General features: G+C 40.6%; 2 long non-coding RNA genes across 8 annotated transcripts; one reads left to right on the forward strand and one right to left on the reverse strand.

Annotated features, from left to right (window-relative positions):
• Positions 1 to 1,565: 1,565 nt before the first annotated feature.
• LOC130927918 (uncharacterized) lies at positions 1,566 to 4,858 on the reverse strand. The gene is made up of 3 exons (XR_009066552.1): positions 3,295 to 4,858; positions 2,560 to 2,634; positions 1,566 to 2,429 (listed from the first exon to the last, which is right to left on the reverse strand). It is a non-coding gene; the product is annotated as an uncharacterized LOC130927918 (long non-coding RNA).
• Positions 3,643 to 7,049, forward strand: LOC130927916 (uncharacterized). 7 transcript variants are annotated; one of them, XR_009066549.1, is made up of 9 exons: positions 3,643 to 3,778; positions 4,302 to 4,400; positions 4,466 to 4,572; positions 5,797 to 5,857; positions 5,930 to 5,984; positions 6,181 to 6,249; positions 6,364 to 6,472; positions 6,555 to 6,624; positions 6,759 to 7,049. It is a non-coding gene; the product is annotated as an uncharacterized LOC130927916 (long non-coding RNA). The 7 variants fall into 7 exon arrangements; XR_009066550.1 differs by having other exon boundaries at positions 6,370 to 6,472; XR_009066547.1 differs by having other exon boundaries at positions 3,644 to 3,778; positions 4,496 to 4,572; positions 5,930 to 5,980.
• Positions 7,050 to 20,308: the final 13,259 nt, after the last annotated feature.

Raw genomic sequence — 20,308 nt, forward strand, 5'->3', positions numbered from 1 at the left:
TAAAATGATAGCTGACTCCTGAACTACGCCAATAACAAACTGCAATATGCAAGTATTAATCAGATATACAAGTTTTAATAAACTAGTATTCCATTAGAAGTAAGTCACTAGGTTTTAAATCCTCATTCACGAGGTCATTCTGCCCAACAGGTAACAAGTTTACTCTGGGTGGTCTTGGCATCTTTCCATTCCGCAGGGTGGTTGAGCATCTGTTCAGAGGCTGCGGAAGGGCGGGACCAAAGTTTGACGTTGTTTCCTTCAAGTGACGTCGTGGTACAAAGCGCAGCATTATAGATTTCATCATTACTGTGTTTTAGCTGTTGTGTTGTCTTGGCCTATTTTTTCCCCACTTTCAATTAAGGGCATTAGGACTTTTCCCAATCTGTATGCTTTAAATGTATTTGTTATAACACTCAAATTCCAGTTTTTTTCTTGTATTTAAATAAAGGAGCTATAGTACACAGTAAAAGTTAAGCAGCCTGTATTGAGTCTTAAATAAGTTTAATGATAAGCAAGTGTTTTGCAGATATTGAAGTGTTGAGAAATAAGGACTAGGTTTTTAATTTTCTGTCTGCACTCATTGGGAAAGTGCACAATATACAGGACTATATGCTATGCCGAACATACCGCATATTTGTGTGTGTAAAAAGAAGTAGCTGAGACATGAAGTACATATCAATGTGTTTTATTTTACAAGGTCATTGACCGCCTCCTTAAAATTTGCAAAGTTTTCAAAAGACCTGCCAGAAAGTCCTTTGGACGTGGACGCCTTGACCGTGTAGGTCTTTTTTTTTTTTTTTTGGGGGGGGGAATTTTTTTTGTGACCCTGTGCGGATTGGCCACAAAGCGCCCAGGCAGGTAGTATTTTACATTGCCAGTCTTCATCATCACCTTGTGGTGGTGGTGCTTGTTGTTGTGCTGCTGCTACTGCTGCTGCTGATGGTGTATTTGCTACAGCAGGTCATGTTGATAATGCTGCTAATGCTGATGCACAAGCTGACGTGAGGGGCGTAGCTGGTGCAACTTTGCCTTTAGCTTGCTACAGAACAAATAATAAATATCATGGGTAAGCCCTGAAATGCATTAAAACACTGGCAAAGGAAATTATGTTATTTTTTTATCGACCTACTAACCTCCTCCTCCTTTGTGAGGATGTACAATCGAAATCTCTTAACGTGACATTGATGTCCTACTCTGTCATCAGTAGCCACTGACGCACAAAGCAGAAGGCTTCCTGGGCCATCTTCCATTCTTCTGCGCTTTCGGCCTGGAGATCGTTACGGAGGAGCTTGGAGAAGTCATAAAACTGCCACATCTCCTCGAATGTGAAGGACCGGAAGCGGCCATGCCCGCAGATGGCCCGGTCGATGTTCTGCTCCAAGTGGCATGACACCAGAGGGAACATATCCACGTAGCGTAGAAGCTGCTCCTTCAGCCTCCACTCCCCAGTTTTGGTGTCGCACCTTCCCTTCTGTCGTCGCCTCTCCTTCACGTGGCCATCGAGGAGACTTTTTAAGAGAGCATGCAGTAGTTGTTTAAACCGATTTTTTTATTTTGGGTAACAAAGACACACAATCCACTGCCTATTATCAATTTCTTATATATACTCACTACTTGACATAGCCGACATCTTCCTCCTGAAGGTAAAGTAATTTCAAAATAAGAGAAAACAGTGTTTTACCATGCAGAACTTTAATCAACAGTCAAATGTAATGGCAGAGGCATTCCTACAAGTGTCAGGGAATAACATAACAGATGTGTGTGAAGGCACAATTACAGGACTTGCAGAACAAGCCCACAGTCAACCACAGGAAGGGGGGCAGACGCTCCCTTTTGTCTCAAAAGGCGGGAAAATAACCCGGCTGTCCCGCATACTGAGAGGGACCCCCACTGAGAGGGACCACCCGGAGATGAAGAGAGAAGACCACGCCATCTTGCAGGGGAATTTAAACCAATCAGAGCAAGCTAAGGATAACTGCAGGTATCACATAGCCAATCAATAGTCGCTAGGAACATGTATTTGCATATTGTGTAGTATGAATCATTCTTGGGCAACTCGGGATGTGTGCTTCTCCTGATAGACACAGGGGAGTACGAGGCTGTACTGAGGGACCTGAGACCCAAGTGCTGTATTAGATTTCCTTGTTAGGAATAAATCCACTCGTGTGTGAAAATGCCGGCTTCCTGACGCCTTTCTTTTCAGAACGAATACGCGTAATTGTTGGAAGAGTGTTTGGTGATAAGGTAAAACTTATATAACACTAAAACGGAGTCAGGTAATTATTGCGTAATATTTTAAGGTATGAATGATTCCCAACAATTCCGTAAGCCACATGAAGGTCTTGCCTTTGTATTTCCCAAACGTCACCGTGAGCTGGCCGGGGATCTGCTGGTCTGTTGGAGCTGCGGTGACGGCAAGGCAGTTTTTCCTAGATGTTAAGTGTAAAAAAAAAAAAAAAAAAAAAAAAAAAAAAACATCAGACAAGAAGTAATATAGTTCAATTCATTTTTTAAATGAAGGAGATGGTTTTTTTTTTTAAAAGGCATTCAGAACAATACCTTGTTTGTACATGTACTTCTCAAGCGCAGTTTAGGCAGCAAAGCATGGTGGCCGGTCATCGCTTCTGATGTACACTGAGAAACACAAAGGCAAGTGTCAACACAAAAGCAGGACATGACACGGAGGAAAAATTCTAGATGATGGTAATAATAAAATTGCGTTTTTGTTGGTTGTGAAGAGGATGCCTCCATTCCTAGCTGGCAATTAGAAAAAGAAAAATGACTTGATGTTCAGAGATGCTAAAATGTTGAGAGGGGTGTCTTGAGTTCATCTAATTCCCAAATTCCAAATAAAAACGAAGTTATTGGGGAAAATGCAAAATTGGCCCACTTACAAAATGATGACGTCTATATCCAAATAGGGAGCATTTACAGTGTGGGCATCATACTAGGGGGGATCACGTCACAACAAAAAATGCATTGAACACAAGTGAAATGAATGAGTTATTGGTTAAATTTGTGACTAGTTACAAGTAATACAAGACGTATAGCACACGGAGTCATTGAATGTTAAACGTTACGTGCGTGCCTGCACATGGCTAATTATTATTAGCGCGTTGAACGTTAACGTTACGTGCATGCCTGCACATGGCTAATTATCATTAGCGCGGCGCAACGCGCACAACACGGTTTATCTACACACCAACTAGCCTAGCTAGCGTTAGCTCGAATCGGTAATTGAAAAACAACACTCGGTTTGCATCATATTTGGCGAATTTCATACACAATATTTACCTTTTCAGCTTGTCGATTGAGTGCGTGGGTCTTTTCGCCGATTGCGTCTTTTGGGCCAATCGCAGGCGCGTCGTAAGGAGGAGGCGGGCCGCCGCGGTCTGCGTTCGTGGAGCCAATCACGGGCGTCCGTGTTCGTAGGCGAGGAGAGCCGATTGGCCGCGGCCGAAAAAAGGAGGCTGACCGCGGTCGACGTTTCGGCCAACGGCGACGTGGGATTTTCTACAGCAAAAGGAGGAGGCGGGCCGCGGTCTACGTTTCGGCCAACGGCCGCGCGCCGTCTACGCTCGTCCACCGAGCGCCGACTTCGAGAGGAGTCTGGCTGCAGCCCGCCTCTCTCAGTACCCTGCGCCGCTCTTCTCAGTACCCATCCCGCAGACAGGAAATGACGCAATACCGCAGCTCTCAATCCCCTCAGACCGGAAATGTCGTCAACCCTTGCGACGAAAACAAGTTACGTTATTTCACCTCTCGCGAAGAAAACACGGTAAGTGGCCGCACTGAAAAAAAGTTTTTAAAAGCGTATGCATGTTTAAAAATGTTAAATAGTTAAACAACACTTGCGGTGAAAATATGAAGTGTTTATTCTGAGTTGAAAAGACCGTACTTATATCTAGTATTCTTAATGTAATTTAAATAATGTCTTCCTTTACTAACTGCATGTGACTTTGCTCTACTTATATTGTTTAATACGTACTGATGAATTCAGCAGCGAATTGGCTAATGCTGCTAATGCTTTTTACATTTTTTTCCCCTCAATGAACAGTCTTCTTTGTGTAGTTTTCATTATATTGCACTCTTATTTTTCATTATGTACATGCCTGCAATTCGCAGCTCGCTGTTTTTGTTGTTGTATGGTATTGTTGTTTTGCCTTCATTTGTTTTGTCTGGTCCTTTGTAGTTTGAATGTTGTAACATGATCCAAATAGGACAAGGTTGTAATTTTTTCTTGATATTGTTACTCTGCTTAGCTATATATTTTTTCATTTTTATTATTTTTTTTTTACTAGCTCCTTGATCACCACCCCATTGGGAAGAAACTAAATCACGACCCCCAAATGGTAGTCTTCCCATGCAGATACAGGGATGTCACAGAGATCCAAATGGAAGTAAGTAGCATAAGTAGTAATGTACTTTAGATTTTGGACTGTGCTGAACACTTTTTTTTTGATAGACATCGAACACTGTAAAACCCACTGTGCAGACAGGACCAATGGTGACAATATAAGACCATGCCGAGCTTCGTGGACGGTTCAAACTCATCCTGCCCAGGAACGGCTGGTATGTTTTTATGTCTGAGACAAATGTTGTGCTCAGTGGAAATCTGGATAGGCTTATTATTCCTTATATTAGTTAACAATTGGACATAATTGATTATTTACTCTTTGTTTATTTAACCAATCAACATTCTCATTAGCTTATGCAAATCTTGAATATAAAGAGGCCAGAAATGGTGTTGATTGTCTAAAAAAAGAAAGTTTGATTGACACGTGCTGACTTTTGGAACGTTGGCCTGAACAATGAAATGGAATCAACTGTGAATTTTGAGGATTTAGTTTCTCTAAAGAACATAATGTCACTTTTACAATTAAGTAAAATGTAACTTTTTGTGTTTGTTTTTTGCAGATATGAAATGCATATTTATAACTTGTCTAACAAGTAGCTCATTCAAAGGTATAAAAAAGTATTTTTTGGCGTGTGTAGGGTATTTTAACTATGTAGCCTACAGAATGCTTGTATGGGCTCATGTAGGTGTCTGCGTACGTTTGTATTTATATAACATATGTCCGTGTGTATAGATTATGTATTTTTCAGGGAAGGACCATATTTGTGGCTGACCCCTATGTTGTTGCAACATGGTGAAAGCCTACAGGATGTGACCCACACATGCATTTGCCTGTAAGGCTGATTAGTAACAACTACAACTTGGAGCATTGGTTCATTTTCAAAGAACAGTCAAATCATAACAAATTAAATGATCCAAATTCCAATTATTTGTGGGAAGAAAAACAGATCCAATCATGAGATCAGGGAACTATTGTTATCTCTAATGAAATTCAGTATCCATTCATATTGGCATGGCGTTTCCATGATGATCCAGAATAGCCTTGTTTGGTTTTGAAGGTATGTTCCAGTCGATCCTTTTATGTTGCCCCTTCAATTAAAGCAGAATTGCACTCCAGATGATTCATCCAATCATTTGAAGCAAATTTCTAAAATGCCACTCTAAAATTGCGAATGTTTTGTTTCAAGGGCGTTGGCCCGGTCTCAACATTGGTAGGGACGAATATAATGCAAGTAAGGTTGCTCAAAAGTTGGTGGGGACAACTTTAGCATCCTGAAAAGTTGGTCGTGTTATGTCCCTACCGTCCCTATGCAAACCTACGCCCTTGTTTTGTTTGCATGAATCATTTAAACCTGACTGGTTGGTGTTCTTATGCATGGAAACACGTTTGTAATTGTTTAACTACTGTATTTAATATGAACCTATATTTTCAATTGCAGAAAACGTTGACAGTCAATCAACAGGGGGACATGGAAAGAGAGGATTGGAAGTGAAATAGAGGTATTTGTAAAAGTGTGTATATTCATTGATTCAAAACTTGAAGGAAGTGACTCGGTTAAATTCTTACGTTAGGGTTTTCCGGGACAGCCATAGGGGAAGGACTGTGGCATCTTCATGTTGATGGTAGGTGAGTTTAACTGTCCAATTTTGTCCTCTGTGATATTTGTATTCATTTATCCATTTGTAGTATGCTCTTTGCACTGTTCTGGATGCTCTCTTTGAGTTTAACCATTGTAAAATGAAGTTCACCGAATCATTCAAATTGGGCTACAAAATATCCTTGTCGTTATTCTTTATTTACACTTGTTTTTAATTTTTGTTAGACTGATATGCCAACTCTGAGGAAGTGGTGGTGTATATTGATAGCGGACAATTTCAAACTTGGGTGCATGGTAAGTCTTTGAAACTGTTGATATGGCATTCATAGGAAAGTAGGTGCACAGCACCTTAATTCTTTGTTGGAAAATGTGGAATACTTATTTTTGTATTTTTTCAACTTATGTGAGCCACAGGAAAGAGTTTGCCCATTGGACAGATGAGGCAAAAGCATTACTGCAGGGTGAAGTGCCACCAGTCTATCAGTTACAGAAGTGAAATTTGAATATAATTGCTGAGGTCAGCTTTTAAAGACTTTTTAGTGTCCATTACTCTGACGCACTTTTGAACATGCCCCCCTTTATTCACTGATTTATTTTAGGAAGAGGTGCAACCACAGCTCCTTCAAGTTAGTGGTGGCCCACTCCAAAAAGATATGGCGGGAAAAAATGGTAAGATTGTTTATATACCTAGTTTAATGCAATGCCTGAAAAGAAAAATCAAGTATAAAATTAACAAAGCATCATTTTTATTTTACTTATGTAATATTCAAATAGCTCTTTTCTTTCTCTTTTCCAATGAGCAGTTTTGGTAAAAGGATTGTGCAAGACAGCACAAAAGCCTCGGACAGGGCTAGGGGAAAAAAAAAAAATCAATGCAGTAGGAGTTCCCAAGCATCCTGCAGATGGAAGAGGATGAGCACGAACTACAATGTCTTGGAGCCATTCAAGTTCTGTTTCAACCATCTGGAAGATGGATTTACCTTTTTTGAGGAGATTGTTGACTAAAGAAAATATCTATTCTCTCAATAATAATAAAAAATAATAAAACTAAAAAAATAAAGTTTACCACATCAGAACTGGTTGTATTGAGTTCATTTTTCTACACTTATGAATTAGTTTTTTTTTTTTTCTTTTATCTCAGATGTTAGTTGTAGGTAGTTTTAATTACCTGTGATGAAGGCGGGAGTGCTTGCCGAAAAATGTCAGGTAATTAAAACAACCTACAACTATTGTCTGGGATAAAAGAAAAAAAAAACAACTAACACATGACAACTTTTGTCATTTCTGTTTGAAATAAAGGTGCCTTTCCTGGAGCAGAAAGTTTAATATAGTTTCTGAATTAGTTAATTAGGATCTTCACCCACATGAATGAATTTAAGTAGCAAAATGAAAGACAAAATTGGTTTGGTTGCAACATTGAGAGAATATTACGTTTTTGATACATTAAATTGTAATGAAGCTATACTAATGTGTCCGTTCATAAAAATGTAAGGATGACAGCAATTTTGTAATAATTCTCAATTGGAGTATATTTTACAATTGACAAACTAAAGTACACACTGTGATAGGTCACAGGCGATCTTTCAGTCACTAATTAAACCTTTATTGCAGTAGTGTGTATTTTAATTTTGATGTACTGTAACCGTGTTTTTCATTTTGGTAAAATCAGCAGGCTTTAACAAACTGACCGCGCTTAAAGAGTTAATCTCCCGATTTCACCAAATCAATTTAAGGAGCATATAAATAAATGATTATTTAAATAATAATGAGTGATGCTGAAACCGAAAATAAAAGACGTGCGAAAAGAAAAGTAAACTAGTATTTACGTTCGAATGGACGCTAACTATTACGATAAAACCGGAAGCTCGGAGCTCCAGCGCAGCTTCATGTTGTCATTTCCGGTCTGAGAGCTGCGATATTGCGTCACTTCCTGTCTGCGGGATGGGTACTGAGACGAGCGGCGCAGGGTACTGAGAGAGGCGGGCTGCAGCCAGACTCTCTTTCCGGTCTGAGAGCTGCGATATTGCGTCACTTCCTGTCTGCGGGATGGGTACTGAGACGAGCGGCGCAGGGTACTGAGAGAGGCGGGCTGCAGCCAGACTCTTTTGGGAGAGGACTTCTGCGACGGGGCGCGTGCGGTAATACCCGAAAGGGAAACGCAACAGAAAAAAAAGGGCGGCTGCCTTGAACAAAACGCGGCTCAGTTCACCGCAGTAATTTTACGGTGCATTAAAGACAGGCTGGCGTGAGATAGAACGGAAAGCTTGCGTCTGATTGGCATAATGGAGTCATGTGATTATTGTTGCGACGTCTCATTGGTGAAATCGATAGCGCTACCCCGGAAATACACCAGGCACTCTTGGCATTGATGGCAAAAAAAATCTAAAATGTAGAATAAAGAGGAAAAATGTAATGACTCTTGTGTAGCCCAAAGTAGCCGAGTAAGAGTAGCGTTTTTTCTTCACAAATCTACTCAAGTAAAAAGTATAGCTTAGCAACACTACTCTTAGAAGATTTTTCTCAACAAGTTACTCAAGTAAATGCAACGGAGTAAATTTAACGCGTTACTACCCACCTCTGAGTATCGCATACTAGTGATGTTATGCTCGAAGCAGACGCTCGAGACACGTGTCGAGCGCTCGCGGCAGAAGTATCACAAATCAGTTGTCCCGATGTCTCGCTGAATTCGATGGAACAGCTCGTGACGTCACGCTCAAAGCAGACACCCGACAAGTGTCGAGCGCTCGCGGCAATCGGTCTTTGTCAGTCACGTGCCCAAACTAGCGGACAAACGTCCCCATGCGCCATTTTTAGTGTATCACGGATGTAAACAAACCAGAACAGGAGTAGCTCCGACGCCACATTACTCCCTCCAACTTCATCGCTGGATATAAAAAAGTCCCTCGTTTGCGGTATCAGTGCTTACATTTTAAAAACTATAAATCTCTCGAAGCTCACGGACATTTAACGAATGGCTCGGTGCAGGATCTTCGCATTTCGACCGCAGGACTGCGACAGTCGTCACTCGTTGCTACTCAGAAACATGATACAGCTCTTACTTGAACATTGTTGAACTTGAATTGTACCTTGAATATCATCTTAAACATCACATGACTAAAACAGGTGAAGGAACTGTCATAATGACATGCAAATTCATGTATATTGCACAATATATTGTTTCAGTGTTGACATTGCCATGCAAAGATGTGCAATTCTCTCAATGCAGGACTTATCATGTGAAGTGGGACAAATTTACTTGAACACGTTATTCTACAACTAGTGCTATTTTACTTCATATGCACGTTTTATATTTCCTTGTATTGCTATTTTCTGTTTACCATTGAGCTGCTGCTGTGTTTTGATTGAGAATTTTAGTAAAAATTATAAATCCAAAAAAAGTAAACCTGTCAAACATTTCGTTTTGTTAGCAAACATTGTATTTCCTATTCAGTGTTTATCTCCATAAAATTGTTTGAATGTAATTAGTAAAAAAAAAAAAAAAAAAAAAAAGCCCGTTTTATGGAATCAGCTTCCAGCTAGTATTAAAGAAGCCGAGACAGTTTGCACATTTAAGATTAGATTAAAAACGTTCCTATTCGACAAAGCTTATAGTTAGGCTAGTTGAAGTCGGAATAGACTCACAGTTTAAGTTGCACTAGAAGCTATAATGCTGGGGGGCAGTACAGCCGCTGAGTTCTATCTCCTTTTCTTACTCTACCTACCACTTGTCTTACTTTATTTCTATTTTCCAATGTTAATATCTAGTTGTCTAGTCTCTTCATCACTAGTCACCCGGTGTCCCCTTTCCCCCCTCCCCTCTGGGGAGGGGCTATTTTTCAGCTGCAGCCTCCTGACTGTCCGGACCCCTGGCTGGATAGACGTCCTCGCTGCTACCCCCGTCTCATCTGACTAGAGGGACCTCTTCTTGCTCCTTTACTCCACTGTATTTTTACGGACTATAATTTCGCTTGCTAATTTCCATTAGCCGTTCTGGGGTTCCTGTCTATCCGTCCTGGGAGTGGATCTCTCCTGACTGTGGTACTCCCCAAGGTTTCTCATTTTTCTCCCAATTGACTCTGGAGTTTTTGGAGTTTTTCCTTGCCGGCATGGAGGGTCTTAAGGATAGGGGATACCCAGGACTTGAACTGTATCTATTCATCTTTGTTGCTTCATTTCTAATTGTGTATCATATTGCCTCTGTAAAGTCCTTTGAGACCTCTGTTGTGATTGAGGGCTATACAAATAAAATTGAATTGAATTGAATAGAGGTTTTGACATACAAGAATGTGTGGGAATGTACTGTTCAGATGTCAAACTCCCAGCATTTACAAAAGGCTGCTGTCAGTTAGCAGCTAGAGCAGCTGAGAATCCATGTTGAAAGGGTCATCTGAAATGTTTGTCAGAAGTATAATATCTTAAAAGGAACCATACCCATAAACATGATTCTTCCATGTGACGGTGAAGAAGCCCCAATGTTGGATAAGGTTGTCACTGTCTGCTGTGCCCTGACAAGCCAGTGCCTAACAGTAGTTTAGTACAATTAGCTTTCTTTCGTAGTGTTTGTACAAGCAAAGTTTTTTTAAATACGTTTGTAGATGACTTGAACCTGTTTAATAAAGTATGTCAGTGACAATTTTGAAGTCTTCTTGACTCTTTGCCTCTCTTAGGTACGTAAAGAACTGGTGTTGGTTTTGATAATGAAAAGTACTTTTTTTTTTTTTTTACTAATTATTATTATTACCTTCATCTATTTTAGTCATGCGATGTTTAAAGATGATATTCAAGGTACAATTCAAGTTCAACAATGTTCAAGTAAGAGCTGTATCATGTTTCTGAGAGGAGCAACGAGAGTGACGACTGTGTTGTCGCATTCCTGCGGTCGAAATGCGGAGATCCTGCACCGAGCCATTCGTTAAATGTCCATGAGCTTTGAAAGATTTATAGTTTTTAAAATGTAAGCGCTGATACTGTAAACGAGAGAGTTTTTCATATCCAGTGATGAAGTTGGAGGCAGTAATGAAGCGTCGGAGCTACTCCTGTTCTGGTCTGTTTACATCCGTGGTACACTCAAAATGGCGCATGATTTTTTACATTTAGGCAAAATGTTAGGGAAATATTAGGAAGAAAAAGGGAATTGCATTTATCCTAGTTAGTGGTTTTATTAAATTGTAACCCATGTATTCACTATGTGCCTTATGTATTCACTATGTGCCTTAAGTTGCCACAGGTCACATTCCACAGTAAAGAGGGGGTGGTGGGCTGGCTACTCAAAGCCTCCCCTGGGGATAAACTTTACGCTGAACAAATGGTGAGCTGAACAAATGGTGTTCCTTAAGTTGTTCAACTGCTTAGGGGAGGTAACATTGTAATAAAACATTCTGAGACCACATACCACCTGGGGAAGAAAAACATTGTGACTCGGGGCGGTTAAAGAAGGGGACAGCTTGCTGAACAAAGAACCAATAAACAATTGCCATGTTTGAATGTTTATTCTGTTTCATGAATATGTATCCATGTTGCTATAAAGGAAAATGCATTGAGGAAATATTCTGTTTCATGAATATGTATCCATCCATGTTGCTATAAAGGAAAATGCATTGAGGAAATAAACTGAGTTGGCTTGTGAACGCATCCTTCGTGTGTTTACTTCCTTCTTCCATGCCGCATGTAAAAAAGGTATAAAACTCGAGTGAAGACTGGCCTGATGATTTAATCCCCAATGGGTGGGAGGCGAGACTCCTGGCATTATTAAGGATTTTCGTGACATAATTGGCGCCCAACGTGGGGCCCTTGACCCCGGACCGTCAGAGGCCCTCTTCTCTGAAGGTGTGGACCCTCCAGCACCCGGCGCATTAGGAGTGCCGAGGAAGATTACGGAGCACGGCATTTTTGGGGAAGACGGCTGTCGACGGTGAATCGCCATCAGGAGAAGCGTCATATCCTCTCAGGTCAGATTTGACTTTTTCTACGCTGTTCGCGACAGTAGATGAAAGTAGCCTACCCCGGTCGTTCTCACTACTGACAAGTGACAGCGGTGGCGGGAGGGGGCGCTTACCCGGTCGTCTACACTTTTCACTTATTGAGGAGTGTCGGCGGTGGCAGAGGGGGGTCGAGAGCGGTCCTCGGTCAGATACGAGGTTCGCGGGGTGCGACGCGTAAAAGCCTTGAGCCAAGTTGTTGGGCAAAAGAAGGATACCTTGAGCTAAAGAAGGGGGGTCCATTCTTTATTGCAAAAGTGGGTTGCGTTTAAATCTCCTGAAACCAAAACTAAGTATAATGGCGGAGTCTAGGAGTAAAACAGTCGTAAAAGAAAAGAAAATAGACCGAAAAATGATGGAACGGAGAAAAAATGAAAGGTGAATTCGGTCGTGAATAGGAATTTCTGTGGGTCTGTGTTGACAGTTTGTCCTTCAGCTCAAATTGTTTGTATGTTTTTATTTTTTGGTCTGGCGTGAGCCATTAGTTGAATGTACGGTGACTTCGATTTGTATTTGAAATTGTACTGTCTTGTATGATAAGTCATTGTGGATAACTATGGTTGTTGTCATGTGACTGATTATGAGGCTGCGTTGTGTCTGTCTTTCATGATTTTTCATGTTCATAGTGATAATTGCTGAATTGTGATGTTGAAGTTTTGAGTAAGTTGCATGAAGGACAAAAGTAACCGTAAATTTAAGATGAGCAGCGAGTGTGTTTGGTTGTTTGATGGACGTCTGAAGTGGAAAAGAGGAGCTATGGAAGTAGGGCTTGGAAATTTTTGGGCGTGTGAGACGAGCGTCGATAAGCGAGGGAATTGTTTGTAAATAGCTGACCGTTCGTTGCGTAATTAGTTGACCGTTTATTGCGCAAAATCGGGAAAAAAAGAGATGTTTTTCAACATGAGGAGTGCGGCCCTTCGGTGGCCCCTATTTGCAACATGGGGTCCTCGACGGCATCCGCTGGGTTTTTGCCCAAATTAATTATAAGGGAAGGTTGTAATTGCAGCTGGGAATATTCCAGCCTTTCCCTTGTACTATTTAGGATATGAATTTTTGAAATGGAATCTCATTAGAGATAAAAATAGACTATTGAGCTAAATTAAAACTTATAGAACGCTCTTAAAAGAAAATATGATAATGGCTAAAAGAGAAAGTAAATAGTTAATGTTTTGAAAAAGGAAAAGATCAACTGTTGATAAATAGCTGTTTGAAAATAAATTTAACAGATTTGTTTTAAGCAAAAAGATAGTATGTTTAATAAAAAGAAAATTAGATTGTTAGAAATGTTCTTCATCCAAGAATAGATATTGTTCATAATATTATTTGAAAGTAAATTCTTCTGAATTCAGGTGAGAAATGACCAACTTTTAGATGTATCGGGCTAATAAGAACAAATGATAATATTTACTCCAAGTAAGTAGAGTAATCTGACGTATTAATCTTTGAACTAGTTTTTAACATTCAAAATAAGATGGAGAAAATTATTCGGCTAGATTTAAGAGAAATGATCTTAGTGAGACGTTATGAAAAATTTTCAATGAAGAAAGCGATTCAGAAATAGAAAAATGTACTCATTATTGGCAGATTTAAAGAGAAAAAGAATCACACATAATGACATAATGAATAGATTGACTAAATTAGATTTTGAAGTACATGGCAAAATACTGTAAGAACTGTCAAAAGACTTCCCATTAATTCTTGGGATTGATAATAGATATCAATACAAGTCTTATAGATAAAGAGAGGTCCAAATGTTGATTAGCAAACTCTTGTTGAGGAAGGAGTAGCGGTTTGGTATATGTCACAAAATAAATAAATATTAACAGCTGGTGGAAAATCACTTTTAACAGACGTTAGAGAAATTTTAAACTTGCCGCTTTTTAAGAATGGCAGAAATAGTCTGAACTAGGGAAACAAGTTGTTACAGGGCGTGTATAAATAATGATCACAAATCAAAAGTTGGGATTAAAAACCGTTCTAAAATTCACATGTAAAGCAGATAATTCTACCAACCTGGAGTGAAATACAAATGGATGTTTTTTAGTGCACGAAAAAACATTCTTTGCTCTCCTCTGGACTGCTGAATTATCCTCCATTATAAATTATATGGATGTCAGTTGAAAATGATTTGAATTAAAAAAATTGAATTGAATGCTATAAGAGGTAGTGTTTTAAGTGTTAAAGAATAGCAGAGAAGCCATAGTGGAATAAAAGAGAAAGTTGAAAAATGTTTGTGAAGTAAATTGATCCTAAAGAATGACATTTTGATTAAAAACAATCAATTGAATAGATTATAATTGTGTCGTGGAATCGTAATTTTTGGATTACATGTTGATGAATCTTCAACAGTGACCCAAAGAAGGTGAAAAGACATTTTGTCTGCTCTAAAGAAATTCCAAAACAAAGAAAAATTCCAATTTTGTAAGTTTGAGTGGAACATTGCGCGATATATTAATGCCGCTGCAAAATTCAACTTACTGATTAAAATGGGAGCTGACAAAATTGATCATAAGCAAATATTGGCATTTGCCAAGTGGAAATTATTATACTGGGAGAATTGTAACTCTGTAACTTTGGGTTGATTGCGGAACGTAAACTGTTTTGATACGGTAATAGTAACGGTAACACTAATAGTATGGGGTTTAAGAGATGGGTTCGTTGTTCTCAAATTTGCGATACATGATTACAATTCTCCCAAGATAAGCATGATTTATTGACCTAGCCTTTGGTTGATTTTGTGGATTTGTTTAACGTGGAGTTTATAGAAGCTAACTAAGTAAACAGAGAAACTTGGTTAGGGTTAGGGTTAGGGTGCCTTTTGTGCCATCAAAGAGGACATTTAGCTAAGGAATGTGAGTGGGAGATGGAGGAAGGAAAGGAGGGGGACAGAAGGCCGAGGAGGAGAATCTGAAGGTCGTGCGGCGACATTGGCGCCTCTGAGGGAGCGATTTCGAAGGAGCTCCTCCCTGAGGGGAATGCCGGTGTTGACCCCCCCGAGGGTGAGGCCTCTGAGGAGGGGTTCTTGCCTGAGGGGGAAGCTGATTTGTACCTCTCCATAAACGACATGAATTTTAAACAAAGGCCAGAAATGACAATCTTAATGGGAAATACTCCAACCTTTTTTCTTGTAGATCCAGGAGCAGAACATTCGTGCGTTAAAGACATTGCACGTTTAAGACCAAGTAATAAAACAAACCGCGTCATGTCAGCTAACGGGAAAACAACTTTAAATGCGATAAGTAAACCCAAAGAAGATCCAGAAACAAAGTGTATAGTTGTCATGGCACCTAACTGGCCACACAATCTACTGGGAAGATACAAAATAGCAACTGATCAGACTTCCCAGTTCGTTGTGGAGGCTTATGATGACGTCTGATACCATTGCTCACTTGACGCCCCCACTCGGGGGGCTAGATAAAACAGTTGAGGCACTAATTGCAGAAATAAAAAGACTAACAAAGGGTGGAAACGTTGACGTCATGAATTCAAATGATTTCCATGTAACATTGCGGTTTAAAAACGTTTCAGATCCTGATCCAAGTAATGATAGGGCAGTTGAAAAATTTAGAACCACAAAATGCTTGTATCACGCACATTTATCATCATGATAAAGTCTAATAACAAATTTGGAGCGAAGGCACATTTCACTCTCAAAGAATCCAGATGAGCACTGGAAATATTTTGGCCGCAAAATGCTGACCCTCCGCTTCATACATGACTGGGAAAAAAACGAAAGACCCAAGATGGGAGGAGTCCAAACAAACAGGGTGGAAAAGGAGGGCGTTAAACTGGCAAGTCACGACCACACCCTCTGTTCACCTGACCGATAGGTCATCTTTGATCTCGAGGTGGCCTGATCAGTGACAAACCCAGGAAGCCGTTCTCCTGGCCCCACTCACTGCACATGAGAATGAACAATTGAGCGAAATCCCAGAGTGTGTGTAGAGCGAGGGTCCAGCAGACGTAGGGTTAATAAAAGAAACCAAACCAGTGGAAATTGAAGGGAAGTCCGAATAGACCTAAAATACGACAAAATTGCGCTGGTAATTGACACATTACTGATAGCCAGTGTAAATGTGAAGCCAAAAATAATGGGCTTGATAACGTGTCAATCGGAAACAGGCTAGCGGATGAAGCAGCCAAGGTAGCGGTTGTAAATCAACGCAATGAAGCTAAAATACACCTATTAGCTGAAACTGAACCGCAACAACTAATAGATAAAAAACTTAAAGGCTATCAAAACATAGCATCGCCAACAGAAATGCAAAAATGGGCGATGAAAGGTTTCTACCAAAATTATTGATCTTATGGGCAGCTGAATTGAGCCATACGATTGTCAAGTGTCTACAGGGGGGAGGACTGAGTTGGTTAATAATTGGTTAATAGACACTATGACAATTGTGGCCCAATGTCTTCAATTCAAACTTGGAAAAAAAATTTTTTTTTCAGTGTTTACTTTGCATAAACAATGTTAAGAGAGACCAAAAAGAGAGAGGTTTCCAGTACCAACTGAACTATTTCATACATTGCATTGAGTTAAATTGAGTTAAATAGAGTGTTGGGGAAAAGATATTGCCTGGTGAAAATAGCTAGATGTGTTAAGATTTTTCCTAGCGTGCATGAGGATGAAAAACCAGTAATTAATGTAATGTGTGATGGAATTATTCCAACATTTGGCATACCTGGCATTGTCCGAAGTGAAACTGGACCCCACTTCAGAGTTGAGGGCCTAATGGAAGTGGGCAGACTCTTAAACATTGAAAAAAAAAAGAGAAAAACCCATTGCATGTACAGACCCCAGTCTGCCGGACTAGTGGAAAAAGACAAATGGAACAGATTAATAACAGACTGATGCAGAAGGAAAGACCTTGCCACCTTTTAGACTTCCAGATTTAGCCCCAGGACCTGTTAAAAGTTCTGGCAGCATTCCAGCTCACATAAGGGAACAGTTTGATCCAAGACATGTTCGAGACAACAATGATCTGCCAGAATGTTCCATCAAAGTAATCAGAAGAAGGCCCCTGGTCCAGCCGCGTTGGGAAGGCCCCTACAAGGTTCCCATCGCCACGCCCACAGCAGTCAAGGTAGAAGGCAAAACAACTTGGAGTCATCTGTCACACTGCAAAAAACGAGAGCTGTCCGAAATGGGAGAGCAGCTACCAGCAGTCAACTAGACGCAGGTCTTCTCTTGCATAGCAGTGACAACAACGGGTGTTGTGGTTAGAAAATAGGTGTTCACGGCTCAGTGCTTTTACGCATCAGAGCACCGGGCACCTGGCCACAACCCCGCTACGTTAGACAACAAGGTGCTCTTACGGCCCAGTGCCGGGCACCCTACTAGACCTCCTAGACACCGTTGAGGATAACACTGCACCCGAAGAAAAGACAGACTGGTGCACCTACACACACCCCAACATACACTGAAGGTTCTATTAGCGATGATGTAACTACTTGTGTGTAAAAGCTATCAGATAAACTAATGGTTCATGAAGGATTAACTGAAAAGCATTGTCAGGAGTTCTCGATAGTGCTATGTACATACATTTATAGGAAAATGAAGAAAAAAAAAAAAGGAAAAACAGCGTATAATGAGAGTTTGGTTTTCATTTTTTCCTTTGACTGTGTTTTTAATCATGATGGACGGGGGGTATATATTTTATTCATGCTTATAAAACAGCTACTGGTCATCCGAGTTCATGTGTTGTTTTTCTTTGAACTTCCAAAAGACGTTAGTTGACTGCCTTATCAGGCTTTGACTCCCTTTCGTCCCAGCTACAGCTAAGTTTTCCAAGGTCATCTTCTGTGGAAAATCCCCAAGTTGAGCTGTGATAAGTTTCACTTCTGTTTCATAGTAAGCGTTCCTTTTTGAGAAACACCACCAAATAAGGCACTTCCTATACTATTATGGGGTTTAATTTAATTGCCACAGGTCACATTCCACAGTAAAGAGGGGGTGGTGGGCTGGCTACTCAAAGCCTCCCCTGGGGATAAACTTTACGCTGAACAAATGGTGTTCCTTAAGTTGTTCAACTGCTTAGGGGAGATAACTGCTTAGGGGAGGTAACATTGTAATAAAACATTCTGAGACCACATACCACCTGGGGAAGAAAAACGTGACTCGGGGCGTTTAGAGAAGGGGACGGCTTGCTGAACAAAGAACCAATAAAAAATTGCCATGTTTGAATGTTTATTCTGTTTCATGAATATGTATCCATGTTGCTATAAAGGAAAATGCATTGAGGAAATAAACCGAGTTGGCTTGTGAACGCATCCTTCGTGTGTTTACTTCCTTCTTCCATGCCGCATGTAAAAAAGGTATAAAACTCGAGTGAAGACTGGCCTGATGATTTAATCCCCAATGGGTGGGAGGCGAGACTCCTGGCATTATTAAGGATTTTCCTGACAGCACTCCTGCAATCGTCACACTTTTTCTGTTACAAACTGACCCCGGCCTCTTCTTCAGTTTATTTGGAACAAGCCTGCATGTATTAGATTTTTATGTTGTTGTGCCATTTCTGGCCACTAAATACATAAAAAAAATGTGATGTACAAAGCTGGCGATGAGGTCCTTCTGCTTAATATGCAAAAGCGGTCAAGAAAAGGTGGAAGGCTTCAGCCAGATTTTATTGGTCCCTATGTTATTCGAAACATATCTGGCAAACGCGTAATATTGCAGAATGTCAACGGAAAGTTACTGAAGACACAGCACAACATCATCCACATAAAACCATATAGAAGACCCAATGTGCTACAGCGAAAAGCCCAGTTAAGGATGCGCAGGATTTGTGCACATCCAGAACGTCAGTTATTCAGTTTGCCCCTCAAAGTGCTGCTCCAAGTAGAGTGGTACACTCTCCATTAAAATTCCCCTCTGATTCTTCGACTTTTTCCAAACACAGCACCCAAGACAAAGGTGGCATTTTTAAAAATATTTGCCCTTGACTTTTCAGTCATGTTGTCAGATTGGCCATACTGGGTTAACTGTTGTATGAGTTGCATGGGTGTGCATGTAAAGATTGGTCTATGTTAAACCTTTAAAGGCGAAATGTTAACTAAGGCTACGTTCATACTACAGGTCTTAATGCACGAATCCGATTTTTTCGTGTTTTTCCGACTCGAGTGAGGCATTAACTTGACGGTCTGAACGTGACAAGTCGCATAGAACGGGACCATTTCAAATCCGATCTGGGTCACTTTCGTATGTGGTCTAAATCCGATCTGGGCCACATTTTTCCAGACTGTCGCGGCGGTCTGTACTGTCCAGTCCCGCAAATTGGATTTAATGCAGCAATTACGTCATCAAATAGCGAGAGAGTCGTTACCGTAGCGATGCACCTGTGCGTTATTAGCGCCTAGCTTGCAGTGAACACGGCTTTTGAGGAAGAGGTGAGCTTGACAACAGTCATAAAAAATAAAAATGGGTTGAGGATAAGCCTGAGGATGCTCAGTTTTCTCTCTGTTCCAAGTGAGCAATATTTCAACATTGCCTCCACGGCCGAGAGTCGGGACAAACTGCCCGTATGTGTGTGTGACGTGCACGGACAGTGCGTGCATGCCATCGATCCATATAAACTTTGAATATTTGCCTAAACGGGGATTATTTATGTCTGTTATTTGTGTCCACCTTTTGAAAAGCAAAATATGATATCCCTGGAATGACGGATGACGTCTGTCATTTGTTTTGATGGTTCTGCGCATGCGGGTCTTCTTGCTTAGCGGGTGTCGGACTGTGAATTAGTGCGCATGCGTAATACTTGAACGGTCTCAATGGATAAAGGCAGTCTGAACGGGCACGCCAAAAAAACGGATATGACAAAAAATCGGATTCGTGCATTAAGACCTGTAGTATGAACGTAGCCTAAGGTTGGCCAACCATGTTTTTGAATAATATCAATGGCTAAACAATTATAAGCATATTTTCATTATTTTTTTTAACGCAACCCTTCCAGATTTTTTGTTTAATCCATAGCAACGCCCTTGACAACGAAAATGCTTTTCTTCGACAATCTTCGGAAATTACGTCACACCGGGAAGTGCGAGGGAAGTCCGCCATAGAACAGTATTGTTTGTTGCATTGCTTCTCGGTAAGATGCCGCGGCGGTGTGTGGCGATGTTTTGTTCTCACTCAAACTAAAAGTTGTATGAGTGGCCAAAGGATAGCAGGGCACGTAAATGGACATCTTTCGTTCGCACGAAGCAAATGAATTTCATGCCATCATCGAGTAGTGTTGCTCTGCTGCAAACACTTCGAAGATGCCTGCTTCCTTAACCGGTCTGCTTATGATCAAGGATTTGCCAAAAAGTAAGTGTGATTTTTGGATAGATGACTGATGACTTTGTCAAAGCAGAGCTGCCAACTGTTGTGGAATGAACAG

This window comes from Corythoichthys intestinalis, chromosome 13 (genome assembly GCF_030265065.1).
Source record: "Corythoichthys intestinalis isolate RoL2023-P3 chromosome 13, ASM3026506v1, whole genome shotgun sequence".
Classification (NCBI taxonomy): domain Eukaryota; kingdom Metazoa; phylum Chordata; class Actinopteri; order Syngnathiformes; family Syngnathidae; genus Corythoichthys; species Corythoichthys intestinalis.